General features: G+C 37.5%; 1 protein-coding gene and 1 long non-coding RNA gene across 13 annotated transcripts in view; both read right to left on the minus strand.

Annotated features, from left to right (window-relative positions):
- NLGN1 (neuroligin 1) overlaps positions 1-16,883 on the minus strand; it is a 383,440-nt gene that overhangs the window by 17,011 nt on the left and 349,546 nt on the right. The window lies entirely within an intron of this gene.
- Positions 3,580-16,883, minus strand: part of LOC310904334 — a 48,618-nt gene continuing 35,314 nt past the window's right edge. The window contains exons 2-3 of the long non-coding RNA XR_014588239.1: positions 16,298-16,453; positions 3,580-6,534 (exon numbers count right to left, since the gene is read on the minus strand). This is a non-coding gene — a long non-coding RNA (uncharacterized lncRNA). The remainder of the gene's footprint in view (positions 6,535-16,297; positions 16,454-16,883) is intronic.

A 16,883-nucleotide genomic window follows, 5' to 3' on the forward strand; every position in this document is an offset into this window, starting at 1 on the left:
GCAGAGACAAGCTTCATGGAGGCAATCCTCTAAGCTGATGTGGTAGATTTGGGATTGCAATGGGAAGTGTAAACTGATCCTGGGCTCTGCAGACAGCTCTTACAGCCAGAGTCATTCTGGCTTCCACACAGGGAGTGCCGATAAAAGGGGCTTCAGCTGTCCTCTGTTTGTCAGACCTGTGCTCAAAGTACAGCACAGCCAGTCCCAAATGATCACCCAAGAGATCAGCTCTGTGGTAGCTTATTACAGATGATCTTTGCTGAAGAGTCAAATGAAAGACTGATAATAATCTCAGAGATACTTTAAAACAGTTGTACAAGCAACAGGGCTAGTTCACTAGCAGTGATCTTTAATACTGATGGCTAGATGTGCTGTAAAAGGAAAAAAGAAAAGGAAAGGCAAGACAAGTCTCAGGGACGCAGCTGCAGAAACTCATTTTAAAGGATTTTTAGTGATATGTGCTGACACACATCAGAAGGTAGAAGTAAGCCCTAAGAACTGATGAATGACATTTGGCATAGGTGGACACAAAAGGAAGATGGAATATGTTTGATTTGATCGTCCGCTTTTCTTTAAAAATACAGAAAAAAAAAGATATATATTCTTTTGCTATTGAAAACAGCAGATATCTGTTAATATTTTCATCTTTGAAAAAGTAAGCAATACTGCTGCCAGCAGATAACATCTGCTTTAATGCCTTCTGCAAGGTAAAATTCAAACTTGCTAGTACACAGCTGAGTCATGCTCTAGGGTGGCACAACTTTTAGTTTAAAGTATTTTTAAGCTGCATACAAAATTTTCTCAGGATAATGAGCAACAATGTAATAGTAAATAATACAATAACAATGCTCTTATGACCTACCTTCTTTGAGAACTTTAACAAAAGTATAAGTAAAATCAATAGTCCCTAACAGACAGCATAGGCAAAACCAAATCTTATTACAGGATAAAGTGTGGAATAATAAAAATCAAACATACACTGATCCATTAAAATACATTCAGCCAAACCACGAATGATAAGGAAAGACTACTTGGGAGAATGGAAAAGTCCATAGCCAAAGCCATCATTTGACTTCCTGACTTAGAGGAAGAAAGTGATACCCTCAGGGAGAGATTCTTGACTTCAGTGGGATTGAGTGGACAGCTGTTCTAGCCCTACTTCAAGTAGCACAATATGTAAAAAATATGTAGCCCACAGCACATCATATCAAATATCTGTCCTCTACTTTGGTCTTTCACCTTTCCCACTTTCAATATAAATAAAAATAAAAGATAAACAAAAACCACAAACAGTAACAAGACATAGCGAAGAGTTAACAAATACCAATATTCTTAATGTGCAAGCTTTTAAATATCAAAATTAGCCCATAAAAAAATCTCCCTTCTATTTTCATTCAAGATTGGGTCAAAACAAGTTCATTATTCTCAAGATAGCCCAGACGGTAGTTGAAGATCATTGTACCCAATATATTTGAGATGTTTTTGCTATATAATGAGCTGTTTAATATGTGCAGCTACTTAGAGCTACATGTAGTTCAAATTCAGATTGCAAAAGCATCATTTATATTGTAAATTTCCATCGATTTTGTCATGCCAGAAACCACTTTTTCCAGCTCAGGCCTGGAAATCACCTTTGCTTTATAATGGTCATTCTGGTTGTGTAATAGTATATGTTTTCAGTAATATCATTCAGTTTTTCAGAGTTTTGAATATGTATGTGGATGAGAGAAAGGATGGATTTAATTTCACTAGAAGGGAAATTTCATATTTAAGAAATAAGAAAATCATAATTATGAGTTCCATTGAGAGGGACAGCACCATAATTTTTTATCCTTCTTCACAGTGTTGAGATGTGCAATGAGGGTCCAATCAATGCTAATATATATTCTACGAGCTGATGAAAGGGAAGTCAAAAATCTTCATGTAAAACTGCATATGCAAATCACTAGTTAGAAGCCTAGCAGCTATTTGAAAGTGCAATCTTTCAATCAGAACACAGAAATTATGGTGCTAATTTACTGTGAACTCAAATCTCCTTATTTGAAAATAAATAGAAAAGATTAACCATTGGACCAATTTACCAAGAACTGCATTCAGTATGATAGCACTTCCATTTTTAAATCAGAACTGGAGACTTTCTAAAAATATATCACTGTTCAGATAAGATTTCATTCAGGAAAGTCTTATGAACAGTATAATACAGGTAGATGTGATACCAGATCATCACAGAAATGCCTCCTTGCTTTTGAATGTGTGAGCTAAAAAACATATGAGCCTTAAATAATCAAGATCTAACTTCTGTAGCCTGAGCAGCGCAGACAGACACTTTAAACATATTGGGAATTTAAATAAGTTTTGAGAAACCATGAGAAATAAAGATTTTCTATCTTGCATCTTTCTCTCTTCCTCTCTCTTTCCTCTTCTCTTTTTTAATCTTATTTAATCACTATCAACATTATGCTTGGAGTTCTGTCATGCGTATGAAGATATGTATGTCCACTGTGCTCTTTGAAATATACTTGGGGACACACAATCAGTTTTATTGCTTAACAAATCCCTGGGAACACTTGGCAATATTTTTACCCCTATGGTAACAATCTGCTGTGCTTTCTACAGACAGTCTGTTTGACAAACTCCTTGACCTACCTACAGCACCACACCCACAACTGTTTCCTTCCTGCAATACAATATTCAGCAGTAGCACAGTGATCAGAAAGATGCTCTGTCCCCTTCAATACCTACAGGCATATTTGTCTTACTGAAGATGCTATTTATGGCTATCTTAGCCTGCATGTAATAACTTCTGATAAAAAAAAAAAAGGCAGAAAAAGCAGCAACCCAATTTCAGTTTGATTTGTAAAGTGAGGCATGTTGAAGCACACTGCAACACCGCAGATCTCATTCCATAATTATATCACATCAGGTTAGACATCATGACTTGTTACTGCAGCTGCCATTTGTGTTCAGGAAAGCAGAGGTGCTAACACTCTTACCCAGAGAGAGGTACTTGTCCTACAATAAGAAATGTAGCGGGTTTTTGACTTATACTTGTAGACCGCTAAAGGTCTGTAGACTACGAACTAAGGGGCTAAAATTCACTAAGTAAAACAAACCAATTACTAGCAAACACAAACATACTTTAAGACTGTTTGTGGCACCAAGGAAAATTTTGACAAAAATAAGTTGAAAACAATCATCTTCATACACAGACTTGTGCTAGCCAGATTCCCACACTGTTTTCCATGCTATTAGCTGAACACCAGAAACATTCAATAAGAACGTATATACTTAGACAGAGGCATCAAATCTAATTCTATGCTAAATATCTATCAGTTCTGGCAAAACATGAAGTAAATAAGGATTGACTGGATCACCATATGCCTGTTCATTTCTCACATGGCATCCTGCCTCTCCTAGTACAGTTTTTGCTTTTTGCTGCATCTAAATTTCCTGTTCCATAGGACAAGATGCTGTATTTCTTTGCAAAAAACATTCTGCAAATTAAAGGAAGGGAATTGAAGAGTCAAGAATGGGATGAGAATGTTACAGAGACAGTAACTACTATTTACAAAAAAATAAAAATAAAATAAAATGCTATTAAACTATTTCACCCCAGCAAATCCCTGATGGATTTGGCCACCGCTGACTGCTTATCTGTTAAGCAAAACAGTAGGACATAATAGATACATATTAATATACAAATCATACATACAAATCCCGCGTATCTCTTCCAAGCGGTCTTCTGAAGCACCTGGTCACATGTAAATCCCCTAAATTTTCTAACAGCAGTTTAAATAAATACAAGATGTCAAATAATTGTCCCTAGTTCAAGGAAAGGGAAGGAAAAGAGACTAAAATCCACCCAAAGTTAATTGAGGCTAAAATCACTGCTGCTCCATCTATTGCAATTTCACATTGGTGCACTTCAATTAAGGCATAATAAGAGTGCAAAGTAATTTATACTCATGGATTAAATGTCGTCTGTGAAAAATCACTGATTGACTCAAAGTAGGCTTCTGGAGTACCAGAAGAACAAATGTTGCAGGACTCCGAGTTTTGCTCTTCATTTAGCACCTTGATAACACACAAACAAAGCCAAAACACCTCCAGTTAAAGGTATTCGTAAGACACACTTTATACACATGGGCACACATGGACACATGCTATCAGCATGTTGATCTTCAGGCTTCAATAAATACAGCTTCTTTCATCAAAAAAACTGCCACAACAAAAATGTCTGTACTGTTTCCAGTAAAGTCTCAAATGTTTATTCAGTTACTGAAAGGCAATTTTTTTTCCTCTGTTACGTTACAATGAGAGAATTCTTCAAAAGATTTTCTACTGCAGCCTCAACTAAATGCACACCTCTCATTTTCCATACAACACTGCATTCTTTCATGCGACTCTGCAGTCGCATTACTACTACATCATCTGAAAATATGCATATACAGATCTGCAGATGGAGCAGGCTTACCGCTATTCTAAATCTAAGTAACTCTAGTGAAGTCATGAAAACTTGCCGGTTCAAACCAAGCAGGGGAGTGATTCCATGTACTTCATCTTTTGGGATATGTAAAAGCATGACATTAGTAAGTGCATTTATAGATACTGCATCAAATACACAGCATTAACAAAATGGCTAAACTAAGTAATATTGAATGGGTAGCAGTGAATTACTGATGTTTCAGATAATTAAGTATGTGAGATAACTGGAAGCTGAAGTAAGATTCTGGAGATCTTTGAAAAGACAAATGCAAGCACATATGCCATCCAGCTCTCAATAACTGAGATCGCCCTACACGTAAAGATTTCTGCAACATACAAAATGAATGAAAACCAGTGTCCAGCTGAGGTAAATATGCTGTTGAAGATGCTAACTTTGCATTTACTGCTTCTATATTTGGTTCACAGTAGGAATCCATATATTCAATACTGCCTAATCGGAGACGGAGAGCATTGCATAAGAGCCCCATTGAGCATGGCTAGTTTCACCTTTTGCCATAAGAAAATAGGAACCAGGTAAGAACCAAAGCGAGGAAAATAAAAACAACAAAACCTAAATTATTTCATGCTGCTATCTTGTATTTTAGGGTCTAACACTTTTTTTTTTTTTTTTTTTTTTTAGCAACTCTACAATTGTAAAGCAATACTTTGATACAAGACAATCAATTACACAGTCTTTGAGTAGAAGGATTATTTTATGGGGAGGGTAAAATTTGTCAGTTGTTCACATTTGGATGAAACTAAGTGTCTTGAAGCTTACAACACATGTTGCAGCCAATCTGAGAGAAGGAACAGGAGTCAGAGGTCACAGGGAATAAATTCTCAGCCCTGAGGAAGAACTAAATTTATCCAAAATGGTCACGGATAACAAAACAGTGCTCAGGAGAGGACAAGAATGTCAAGCACTTCTATAAAGTAACAAAGAAATGTTGTGGCAGAGTGGCTTGCTCAGAGGCATCACTTTTCCATTTTGCCATTAATAAGGATTCTAGTACAATTCTTGTAACTTACTACAAAGTAACTTAACAAAGTGGAGTAATTTGCACAATATTCACACATTAAGTAAAACGGTGCTGATTTGTTTTTAATAGTTAACCAAATACTGCAGGTTTTAAAGGCACTTTCTTAGCCTCAGATGAGTTGGTGTAAAATCTAATTTGTGCTAATTTTCCAAAAAACAGATGGTGCATGAATTAAAATGTGTAGACCCTTTTAAGCTTTCATTCCCACTAGGTCCCTTTTGGGATAACTACTGTTCATTTCTTAGGGCTCTGTTCTCCTCTCAAGTAACTGAAAACAAACTAAATTATTGTATAGGAAGATACGCTCAATAGGAGCAAAGTCGGACAATTTGGGCCTTCAAGGGATTACATTATGTATGCAAAGCTTGTTGATAAAACATTTTTTTTTTCACGGACAGTACAATGATATCTGTGTTATTTACAATGGGAAAAATGTTTCACTCCAGGCTAAGCAGTTCTATTCACTATGGAAAGTAAATAAGACCAGGACTGGGCCACTAAACCTCATTCATGTACATCGCTTGACGACGGGAGTTATGAACTCATAGGACTAAAGAACATCTCATCTGAAAATAAAGATTGCAGACTACAGGTATTAACAGGTGATTTTTGATGCTTCTTATTATGTAAGCATCTTAAAACCACACCACAGATCAAAACAGGGTGTTCTTATGCTCTATGCAAAGGAATGCAATCAACACATGGAAAATAAATTAAAGTTAGAAAGGTGAAACGACATTAAAAATGAGTTTATTAAAAGAACATGAGTCACAGTTTTTCAGTAGTCTAAGAAAGATCAGATTTCTGCCCATGCTGTTGCAGTATCATAACCTTAAAAAAGAATGTTTAAAAAAAAAAAAAAACACACTGAGAGGAAGGATACCCATACTCCTGGAGCTGCTGCACCTCGTTACACAACACGTCCCATTCCTCCCCCCTCCAAGTCAGGTGTCTCTGTATGTCTTGCAAGCCTGAGCCCCAGGGTCTACTCTGGGATTCCAGTCATGATCTGCTTCTTTTAGGGTTAAGGGAACAAAATACAAATACAAACACAGTGTTCTTCCTAACCTCACCCTGAATAATAAGGTAGTAGCAATATTCAGTTCATAGGTACAAGGAAATACAGCAAGAAGAGGACAGTGGCACAGCCAAGATTACAGAGGAAAGCCCTGGTGGAAAAGGGAATTGAACCAGTCTCTGAACTATAAGGCCAGAAACATTTTTTATTTTTATTTTTCCCCCCTCCCTGGTGGTAGTATAAGGTTATTCACACCTTGTGGTGGAGCTCTCTTGCAGTTCTTTTCCTCCAGTTAGAGCTGCTGGCAGACTTAAGCAATGAAATAGCTAGAGAAGTTCCACACCAGTACGTTTTGAATATTTTTAGCCACCACATGTCCATCTTTGAACTTCCAGAAAAAATATTGCTTTAACGTACCATATAAAGTAAGTTGGGTGCTAACTGATGAAATAAATTGAGTTTTAATAGACTTTGCTCAACAACATACCCCAAATGACACATCAGTAATTACCATCAGATCTCAAGCAATGTCCTGAAAAAGTTACTGAATGTAAAGCGCATCTGCTAGATTGCTACGGATTGCATTCTTGGTGTGCTTGAGATTTGTCAGAAAATGTATTTATACTCAACAGTAATTCTGCTGACTTTGAGGATTGCGTCATTTAACAAAGGCATCTCTAACACTGCAGTATGGAATCATGTCCCATTTCTGGCAATGTACTGCTAGCAAAATGCCAGCTGTTTTCAGTGGAGGATCAGTGTGATACAATGAGTCGATGTGCTGGCTTGATTAATCTTTATATGATTTCTCAGCCTCTAACATAAGACGTGCATAATTTTATATATGTACTCAATGGTGTAGAACATCACTTGACAGTTAAAGTATTGTTATGTAAGTTATGTACTTATTCTTTACTCATGAGACAGTTACTGAAGAAAGAAAGTTCATCTCTTTTTTAGTTTGCTAACTTCTGAAAACAGCAGTGATGAGTCGACTGCAGAAAGAAAGATAGCGGCTCAATGACTAGCAGTTTCATTTAGTATCATTCTGTATATCGTTGCTGTTTAACTCCAGAAAAAAGGTATATGTGGCTTTTGTTCCTCAATGATTCGTCAAATTCAAAGAAGCTGAATCGTGAATTCGAAATACTAAATTTTAAAATCCTTTGCTAATCCTCATGGCAAAGTCATATATGATTTAAGAAATAAGCAAAGCATGTCCCTTAATGTTTAGAACTAGCCTCAGTAATTTTCAGACAATATGTTTCTTTCTAGGAGAGAAACTTGAGAAGAATGATACTTAAACTAGAAGTTCAAGATTACAGCTCATTGCTGTAAGTTTGGAAGACTATGTAACAGCATTACCAAGACTGCAAAACCATGCCCCCCTCTGCTGTCAATAAGTCAATCTCCAGCTATCACAGGCTCTGTAGGTGTGGATATGAACAAGCCTTGTGTTATTTTTTTTTATTATTATTCTATATTTTCTTTTAAATTCAATACACTCAGTACTAGCTCAAGTCTTTGAATGGTTTATATTAAGATTCCGTGTCATTACTTATACGTGTTAAAACCTAAAACACATATCTTGATCTCTGGTTCTTTGTAAACCATTTTTAAATACTACTGTGCATTGCCCCAGCTATTGTTTCACATGTGTACATCGTAGTCAACAAGGTGTAATATCTCACACTACATGTGACTGAACACAAATAATGCCGTGCAAGGTGTGAAAAATATTTGCTTTAATGCTGTAAGCCACTTCCTGATAGCTGTTTGGAACTGGCCATCAAGGAGAGTTTATGTTTCCTTCTACCTTTGTCCTTCTTCCAAGAACTATATCAAAATAAATATAGAAAAGATGCTATGTAATAAAAAATGCCAAGTAAAAGAATATTACAGCTGGACAGTCAAAAATCTACATATAAGAAAAGCAAACTTGTTTGGACTCCTGTGTGGAACAATACACCATTTACATTATTTGTAATTATGTGGCCATTATTTTCATTGGTACTTTTGCATTCGCTGTGCTCCAGGTAACTTAAAAGCTATTTCTGATTAACTCAATTGTTTTGAGGGTTGTATCTCACTTCACGAAGCCAAGGAATATGTCTATATCTAGATCACCCAGTGCTTAGCAAATCTTTGGCTTCCTATTTTTTGGGGACCTCAGGCTTCCTACGTTTTCCACACGTATAATTTATTCCCTTATCTTCTCCCAATTGGAGGAGAAGGAGTTGTACAACTAGAAAGTTGTTCTCTGCTTTCAAAAAGTAGTGGTGAGTTTAACTTTTTTTTTTTTTCCCTTGATATATATCAGGATCAATGAGCTTCAGTGCTGACAAATAAAAATCACAGTTTTCTGCATATCAGAGTACACACACAGGCATTTTTCTCCCACGTAGATAGAACAGGTATAGACCAGTACACAAAACAGAGTAAATAAGGAGTCACAATTATTATCGTAAAAGTGAGACCTTAGATAACAAAGTGACAGAGCTGGGATGTAAGGTTGAATTTATCCAAGATATATATGGAAAAGCCATCCTGAATTCAAACCTTTATCAGTCATTTCCTATGAATTTGTTCATGGGGTTATTGCAATGCTTTCCAGAAGAGATGATTGTTTTTTGAGGCAATGAAGCCAGTGAACTTAATGAAGATATTTTCATTAATTTCATAGACTCTGCATTCCTCATTTAAAACAGGGATTGAACATTGGTACACTTCCTGCTGTTTATTGCTGTTGCAGCACAATCTTGCATATATGTTTTAAAATCAAAACCCTGAAGCTATTTATTCCAAAGTGATTAATTGATTGGAGAAGATGCTTATTACAAAATAATGGAAGATTTGCTTCACAGCTCACCTATTGCATCTATTTACTACTTCCAATAATACATAGGGCAGATATGGAAGTAGCAGTTATTTCATCAATATATTGTTTTCTTTCATCTGTTTTCAAATTAGTAATCAGATTATGTTTTGCCTAACCTCTCAGCACGGAGGGGTGAACAGAATGAACTTTTCACCCTAGAATCTTTTATATTCAAAGCATTTGATTTCCCACAAGCTAAAGAAAAAATAATTATACAATCTTTGTTCCCACTGCTGGTACCTAGCAGGTTTTAAATATAATAAATGCACTCTGGCAAAGTTAATGTACCATAAAATCAAGCAGACTGTATCACTCTTTGATACATATACCTGGAAAGCCATCACTGAAAATAACAGTAATTTATGCTAACAGATTATTCATCCATACCAAACCCACCCTCTCTGTCAGGAAAGGTATTTTAAGACATAAAAACAAAATCCCCTCCTCTTACATGTTTTCTCTAAGTACATTATTTACCTGGGATGCAGTGTCTGGTTTAAGTCCTGCTTTTAGTCAATTTTATAGTACAACTGAAACACTGGAAGTCAAGTGACTCGATGCAAGGTCACACAATGAATCTGTACCTCCGTGCACACCGGGGCTCGGCTGCAGCCAGCACCTGCTCCTTTGCCCTAGATCATCCTGCCTACTATCTGCAAAGCATCAGCCTCAAAAAGAAGTTGCAAATTCTGTTTTCAGTCATCAGAGGCGGGTGAAGTGTTGTTCAGGAGGATCAAATAGCTCTCGTGACTGGGATGCAGGGCAAATTGTGCTTGTAAAACCAAGGGTTGCTGGCTACCTCTTCCTTGTCACAGTAGTACTTATCTTTCATGCGACAAAACAGTGCAGATGCCAAGATCATAAAAAGTATTATATGGTTCTGCCCGCCATCTCCTCAAGGTGGGTTGGCAAGGCAAAGGGCTACAGACAGAAAAATAGAGTAATAAAGTTTAAGTAGTGGGCAATAATATTCATCTGCAGTGCTGCAATGCCGATTAAGAGATTGAAAAAAAAAATCCCTGCAGTTCTAATTGGATTTTCTTGTGTTGTGTACAACAGTTAGGGGGCCCTATGCTGATCAACCATACTCGTGCTACCCATTTATCCTACATGCATGATTCCATAGAGTGGGCTTATCTGTAGGAACAACAAAATCTTATGGTGTAGTGTGACTGTCACAATACCCTTTAGAAATCACTATATATGACTTAGAAAATCAAAATCTTATCAATTAATATGACACACCAGAGCACAAATGCCTACCTAAAAATGTCTTATTTGCACTATAAGAAAAATCAACAGCAAAACCAGAATGTAGTAGTCCATGTGTGGTTATCTATCTTATATAAAATCCTCTTAGACCTTATATATTGCTAACCATCAGTGTAAGTAAATCTGATGGAAAAATATAGAACACTCACACAAAACTAGGTTTTGAAAAACAAAATATTTGTCTGGGAAAGCAAAATCTATAGCATTTGAACACTGCCTTCTGCTGAACTGAATTTGTTTTGATTTACTCAGCCTTGTACTCTGAAAAAAACTTACAAAAGCAAAAAGACAACTGTTCTGAGTCTGCAGACAGCCTTCACAAGTGCCTCCTTTTCTTCTTACAATTTCCTAAACTACAGACCAAAGCAACTAACTATTCGTGTTCACTGCTAATTTCCAACCCATTAAACAAGAGAGAAACTGATAAAAGCTGAAAAGGTTTCATTCCACAGACAGAATACTGCAACTGTTTGCTGTGAAGAAAACTCTAGGACAAATGAAATATTAGAAGACTGGGAATGTATTTATTCTTTTGCTAGAAATAAAAAAAAGATGGAAGTATAAAGTAACAAATCTCTCACTCTCCCAATAATTAGAGGGTCGAAAGTCATGAAGGGGAAATCAAGAAGCTGGGAATAGAGAGGTACATCTGTGATTCATCAACATAGAGCTGACAGTTGTATTTGTTTGAGATTATTGAGTGCTGTTTATTGAATTTTATTCCTTGCTTATGATTGTCTGCTTCTTTTATTCAGATTCTTTCAGCTTCCTACACATGATCTGATGAATTCGTAAGATCACATGGACTGTGCTCTTGATATCTAGCTTTTTTGGGGAAATATGTTGGTGATACATAGTTGAAGTGAACATCATTAAAAAAGGCTTTAGTACTTGAATTTAGGCCCTGAAAAATAATTGGGAAGAAGGAAGAAAATTAGTTAAGTTAACCAGTGGCACTAAAATAAGAAGGTGCATAAGAACACAGCAGAAATAAAATACAGGCAGAGAGAATAAAAACAGGGTGAAGAAAGATGAGCTTCAGAAAAAATGCAGACCACTAAACCTGAGGAGAAATGAGAAACGATAGGACAATATGTTTGAGATTTCTCCATTTCTACCCCAGTTAAATCCATCACAGGTTTGCATTGCCATATGGCAGCCAAAACTGATTTGCTTCTGCAAATGCAGCTCAGCACTTGTTCAGCAGTGGATAGGAATTAAGCAACCCAGGTGTAGCAGCATGTCTTTCTTATCCAGAATACAGAGGAAAAAGAAATGAGAGTAAGCTCACAAAAAAAAAAAATGATAAGGTGCTGAAGGGGGAAGACTTTGGCAAAGATCAAAAACTGAGTAAACAATACAAGGTAAAATGAATATCGTTTGGTCAAAAACCACCCTAGGGATTACGGGTATGTTACAGTCCGAATTATTCAGGTTGCCACGTAAGGTTATCACCAGGCACAACAGCACTAAAATAAGAACATGAAACAAACATACTTCTTGGTTGTGAGAACTGCTATAAATAAGGGAAAGTTTCCTGAGGGAAATGGTGGCATACCTCATTGATCTGAACTTTTAAAGCCAGGAGACATAAAGCACCACAAAGTTGTGCATTGGTGGACAACAGAGAGATGAAGATGAAAAATTGAGCTTTTCCCTGCCTAATTTCTCTAGATCTGTGTTTCTGCAGCATTGCTGACGGCATGATTGATAAACGATCCTTATAGTATTTTACCATCACTCTGCTCCTGCTTTCCAGTAATGAGAAGACTTTCCTTAAAAGGGCAGCATATGGGAGGCTTTCTCTGCTTTATAAATTTTATCCTTGAAGCAGGCTAGCTGCCAATTATTGCAGAAGGTTAGAGAACCTGGGATGTGAGTGTACAATATGCCTCAGATCCTCCGTATAGCTCTCTTGAAAAAGGCATTTTTATAAAGGATGTTGATGTGATTTCAATAAGGCCTTAGAAGCAAGGGTCAGGCTTTTCTGAGGAATTTTTGCATTTTATGTCACAGACTGGCATCTAGAAAACCTCCCCTCCATTCCTCCCTTCATTTCCAGAGACAACAAAATTAACTTAACCCCTTACATAATGGGACCAAGTTGCCAAATTTTACTCTGATTAATTGCTCTTGTCCCTTCTTACTGACATTTATGTATCTGCTGCTCTCCTCTCACTGAAAGCAGAGCAACACAGATCTCAGGCTCTCCAGGGGTCACTCAGCCATTAGAGAAGGGTCCAGTCATGTAGATCTTCCCAAACCCAAAGAAGAAACTGCTCCCAACCTTTTCAGAAAGCAAACAAACATCCAAGCGTGGCAGTGGGCTTCAGGTTGAAACACTGTCTGGACTGATTGATTTGCTTTTTCTTGAACTTTGATGCATCATGTTCTGTGGCAGCATCTTTTAAAGTGGCCACAGAAGCATACAAAGCATTTGTGTTGTTTACCATTTAGAATTTGGCAAGTAAATCCTTTTTGCAGTCACTTAGGATTAAAAATAAATTATTATAAAGTGCCTCTAATAAACCTTTTCTTCTTTTTAGATGGTGAGATCCAATCCACAAGAGATTAAAACTTCAATCATGTTGTTCATGCTCATAATGCTATGAAAAGTAGCTGTATTTGTAATATAATTGAATTATTCTGAAGTCAGTTAAAGAGCTCTAGAAAACTAAAAATGAGAAGAAAAAAGGGTAGTTTTTCAGCACCTGCTGTTCAAGCCCCTAGTTGTCATGCTCATCAATCCTGTGCAGCCATGAATGCCTGCGAGCACACTTCAACACGACTGACACCTGCGCACACACATCAGCAGTGCTATTAGAGCCTGAAAAGAGCATTTATGAAAGCTCAGGGGGATAAACTCTAAAACCTGCATGCACTTTACTACTGTGGTTGTTAACCTGCACAAGTGTAGCTGCAAAAACATCTGTTTGCACGAGTGGCAGAGCACATTTTAGAAGGAAACATGGTGGAAAATTTGGTTTCCAGCACAGCCACTGAATACAAAACTGTCGAAGCAGGTGTGAGGGTCAGTGCTAGTCAAAGGAACAAACCAGTGTCACTCCTTGTTGCACGAAATTTTCATTAGCTGAGACCAGGTTTTAACATTTGAAATGCATCTGTTAGACTATGGCCAGCTTGTACTATGTTAGATATCTGTTAGACTATGGCCAACTTAGTCTAGTCTAGAGGGCTGAGAACTCCTCAGTGCTTGGCAGCTTCTTCTGGCAAGTCAATGAAATATGCAGCTTCAGCTTGGAAATAGGTGTATTTCGAAACCGGCTGCCAGTGCTTGCTGAAGTCAAAGTTAAATTGGATCAGGATCCTCTGAAGAGTATTTGGACTGTATGCTTGACACTGTCACAATACTCTAAAGTTCCTCATTTGCAATAATGAATAAGACATTTAGAGATGTGAAGTGGAAAGCGTTTTCAAACAATTTAGGAGGGCTTCTGTATTTAGCTTGTGTAAGTGCAGAAAATCTAGAGCAAGAGTGTGTCATTTAAGTAGCACATAGGCAGGGAGATAGCTGAGCTCAAGAAAGACCCTGGCTTCTGCTTCTTGAGCACTACTGCCAGCCTTGTCAAGGGCTCCAATTTACCGTGCATCTGCTAAATGGCTTCAAGATGATGCCTGTTCTCAGGGCTGCACTTCCACTTTGCTTAAAAACCTGTGGCAACCAAGAATCCAGCATGTAGTCCTCAGACCTGATTCAGCGAGGAGTTTGAGCACCCAAGTACTTACATTGAAGTGCTTTGCCCAATCAGGGGCTAAATGTTGAAAGTGATTAAAAACCCCTTGTAGTCTGAAGAATAAGTCATTACAGTGCTCTTGCATAAATTTAGATTAAATACATCTCCAAAAAAACTTAAGAGCTTTGAAGCCACTTTGTGAAAAAACGAGTGGCAGCACAATTAGTGAATCATATAAGTCTAAACATTGCTATTTTATTTTATTTTTTTTAAAGCATAATGAAATAAACCTTAGATCTAACCTCAGGCTAATTGTATTTTGAAATGGGTTAGAAAGCAGAAGCAAAACAAAATGCTTCATAGCTATGCTTTGATTCTCAAGGATCTCCTCAGAGGAAGATACAGAGCTGCTACAGCTGAGAACCGAGGGGCATGCATTGCAGCTCTCGTTTTGTCTCTTTGCACTCTAAGCACAAGCTGCTTTTGCTACCACAAGTAACTCAGAGGTTGTGCAATGCACTTACTCTTAAACAAAGCCATGATACATAAGGCATGCTGGCATGCCTTATTCATTATTGCAAATGATAAACTTGAGAGTTCCTAAAAGGTAAGTCTATATCGCTATATCTAGCATAATAATATGAATAATTTTCAACATACTCTTCCTGCTGGTCTTGTCCCAGCTAGCACATTTAAATCTGTCTTTAATGAACCCCTACACTCTAGGAAATGATGTCCAGAGGCAGGTAATCCAAAAGGATTTTGCAGCAGCCATCTGCAATAAATCTGTTTGAAGTTTAGTTAATCTGCATTTTAATAGTTCACCAGACAGAAAATTCAAGATTTGGAAAGTTGGAGGTTGGTAATATACTAAGCTCTATCACTAAGCTCTACAGATGAAAACTGTAAACATGAACATCTCAGGACTCACCGTCACCATAAATAAGCCTTCTGTGGACTTCAACTGAGGCGATGTTGCAGAAGTTGATAGCTCTGCATCCCCTAGAAGTACAGTTCACCGTTCTGGGCCTTCCACCTTCCTCTGCATGACCATCAGCTCCCATTACTAGCCCTCTATTAATCCACAGCAGCACTTGGCTGAAAAGTCAGTTTGTCTAAGCCTGCCTCCCTAACATCACTGCATGTCTGTAAGGCACAAAGAACAACTTTGATAATCATATAGATGAGTTATAATGCCAAGATATGGAAAAAAAAAAAAGTTTTGGTGGGAGTAAATCATTTTACCTCCTTGTTTTTGTGGCTCAGTAAACCTTCAGTGAAGGACTGTTTAAAATTTCTTCAGAAGAATCCAGCGTAGATTCCAGTGTTTGGATCCAATTAGATGCAGGTCAAAAATGTTACTAGAGATATTTCCAGGCTGTGTTGCATTTGTGTTTTAATTAGGGATTTGTCTTCCGTGTTCATAACCTGTTTGCTCCTACTTGGACATCAGTCCTGGGTGAACACGTACGTTGGTTCACAATGCACACAAAAACATGGACCATATTTTTGTGTGGACTAAATTCTCTGTGATTAAGCAATAATCCCTTGCGCTAAAGGCAGCCATGGCCCTTGGAGCAACTCTGAACTGGTCCCATAACTTGACCACACAAGCCTTTTCAACAATACAATGAAAAAAATAAATAATATGGTTTATATACTCTTCCATTTACTGGAATGCAAGAGAAGTCACCCCAAATAGGAAGGCAGTAAGTGTTTCTGAGTTTGAATCTTCTTTTTCCTAACAGACAAGCAAGGGCTAAATTCCTCCCTTGTGTAACACGTGCAAGCTGTCTGCCTACCTACACATGGACTGATTTTCACCTTCTCTCATATATTGTTTCAGCTAATAAATGATTTTGAGCAATAAGTAGCTATTCAAGAGCACTGCTTGAGCATGTTAGGATACAAAGCACCTCTCCAGCAGTAGGTGGCAAGCCTCTCTTGGTTTGTCAGCTGCATCCTTTCCTCTTAGCTTGAGGTAGATCATAGCTCCGAGCCTCATTTTTCCCACATAAAAGATGAGGATTATGGTTCTCTCTTCTGAGGATTATTTTGAAGTCTACTGGTGTAAAATGATATACATATCATTTATTAATAATATGGGACTGTAAAAATCTTTGAGATTCTTGTAAGACACATACATTGAGGTACTCTGAACGGAAAAAAAGCCCTCAAACCCCAGAGGTTCTAAAATGACTGTAACAAGGGATGATGCAGACAACTCAACCAGACATCGCCTTTAAGAGACATTTCGGGTTATAATAAATAAAAAACTTGTTATTAGCATGGCTGTCCTAGGGCCTTCTGTAAATCCACCCCGATCGCTGCACAGTCAGTCATTAGTAGAATGCTGAAGAATGAGTCATTGCCTCTCAAGCAGTTATTTATGAGGCTAGATCTTCATTTTTGGGTATTGTATTAACCCAAAGATAAATACTGCTTCAATCTCATCGATGCATGATCTCTGCCTGCTCATCAGCTGCACTTGTAAC

The sequence above is a fragment of the Anser anser genome (assembly GCF_964211835.1).
Source record: "Anser anser genome assembly, chromosome: 9".
NCBI classification, from domain to species: Eukaryota; Metazoa; Chordata; class Aves; order Anseriformes; family Anatidae; genus Anser; species Anser anser.